Source organism: Mauremys mutica, chromosome 7, assembly GCF_020497125.1.
Source record: "Mauremys mutica isolate MM-2020 ecotype Southern chromosome 7, ASM2049712v1, whole genome shotgun sequence".
Lineage (NCBI taxonomy): Eukaryota > Metazoa > Chordata > Testudines > Geoemydidae > Mauremys > Mauremys mutica.
The window spans coordinates 63807747-63809623 of NC_059078.1; the positions used below are offsets into that span (position 1 = coordinate 63807747).

The following is a 1877-nucleotide window of genomic DNA, read 5'->3' on the forward strand; positions in this document are numbered from 1 at the left end:
TGCATGAAGGTAAACCCGTGTGTGTCCAAATTAAAAGAAAAAGCAGGGACCTAATTTTTGGCTTGTGCCTACTTCTGCTGCAGATGTGATTTCCAAGCAGTAATGAATCTAAAAGGATACAGCAAGCTACACTGCTGTTAGTTATTACTTATTGATCAAACAAGAAGGGCAAGAGCTTTCTAAACTCTACCCAGGCAAGTGCACCAAAAAGCCAGTCAGCTGGCATAAACTAGTACTAGTCCACTGGAACAAATGGACTAGCTCTTCCAGCAATAAATTCAGCTGACCTTGTGCACATGACTGTCACACCAGACAAAGACTTATTTCTTATATCCCCTCACCTCAAACATTTCTGACTTCCCCAGGCTTCTGAGCTTTATTTACAGACACCCTAAAGCAGAAAGATGACTAATCTACAAAAATAAAGGGTGTTTTTATAAATTAAATCGTTAAGAAAACCGCTGAGAAAACTGCACCTATCTATGGGATTCTCAGAGATTTTATTCAAATAAAAGGAATAGGAGGTCATACAAGCAATATTTCATTAAATGCTACATCAAACCATCTACCTACAGCAATTATTGATACAGGGCTTAATGTTCAGAGATGCAGGGCACTTGCAGCTCACAATGTCTTCACCTGGATGAGTAAGTACTCAGCATCTCTGAAAAGCAGGCCTACAGTATCTTCTGTTACAACAACTGCCTACAGCTTAATGCTGGTCATGTAAGGATACTTTTCGATGAAATGACAAACCAGAAAGGATTAAGGTTAAATAAATGAGAAGTGAAAATCTTGTTTCATACTTGCGTGATATCAGAGTGCTCTGGGATTTCTAGTAATTCGATCTGTTATTCTTGCAGTTGTACAATAGAGGACTCTAATGTCTTCAGTAGCACAACAGTGAGTGGTATAGGAATCACCTGGAGATGGAGGACACAATAAGAAAAAGACACAAACCATACTATTCTCCTAGATAAGGCAATAAATCCATCACGGGGGTTTGCACACCCCTCAGTACTGCTTGTCATCATGTGAGACAGATGATCACCTGTCTCTACAGACTTAAACTTATGAGGCAGGTCTGCCTTGTAGGAGCTGGAAGAATAACTGAAAACGAAAAGTTCTGGAAAAGTTTTCATGACTGTCCTTCTCCTTTATACTCTTTGTGGTAGGTTGAGGCCGCTCTGACACTGTCACAGATCCGCCAAGCAGAAAACCACCACAATGCACCCTTCCATAATCAATTCAGCAGAAACTGGTCACTGAGCATCCATGTTTGTGGACACTGACCAAAGATTTGGTCAGGAAGGAAAGCTTAAAAGTATGTGCTGTATATCTCAGTAAACTCAAACAGAGAGGAAAGCCTCCTGAATTATATGAAGCCCGTCTTTATCAGTTGAAGACAAACATTCTTGTCTATTGTCATTGTCCTTCAACAAACTCAGCTCTCTGCACTTGCTGTAACAGGAAAAATTAGCATGTTCAAGTGGCCATTTAAGTGGTCACAGGGATTTTACTTTTGTCCTGTTCCCCATCTGCTGGTCACAGAATTTTTATCTACCATGTGGGATGCCAAGAAGAAAAAAAAAAAAAGAGAGGGGCGTTTTCCTATGCTTAGGTTTAAATGTAACCTGTCCCCTTTCAAAGCAGTTGAGGTTGTATTCTTCCATTGCTTTGCTATAACCCTACCTGCAACTGTAGGTGAGGACTCTGGTAATTTCTTTCAAACAACACTTGTTTACTTCTTCCACCACCTCTGCAAAAAGTTCAGCCACTGACTGGTAATGCCCAATAGGCAAAATCAGGACATGATCCATTGATACACCACCCTTAGCCAGGGCAATACAGCACTAAAACATAACAAGAGGTCAAAA

At 40.5% G+C, this 1877-nt stretch overlaps 1 non-coding gene across 1 annotated transcript; it reads right to left on the reverse strand.

Moving 5' to 3' along the window:
• Positions 1-1087: 1087 nt before the first annotated feature.
• LOC123375247 lies at positions 1088-1230 on the reverse strand. The gene has a single exon (XR_006581368.1). It is a non-coding gene; the product is annotated as a small nucleolar RNA SNORA12 (small nucleolar RNA).
• Positions 1231-1877: the final 647 nt, after the last annotated feature.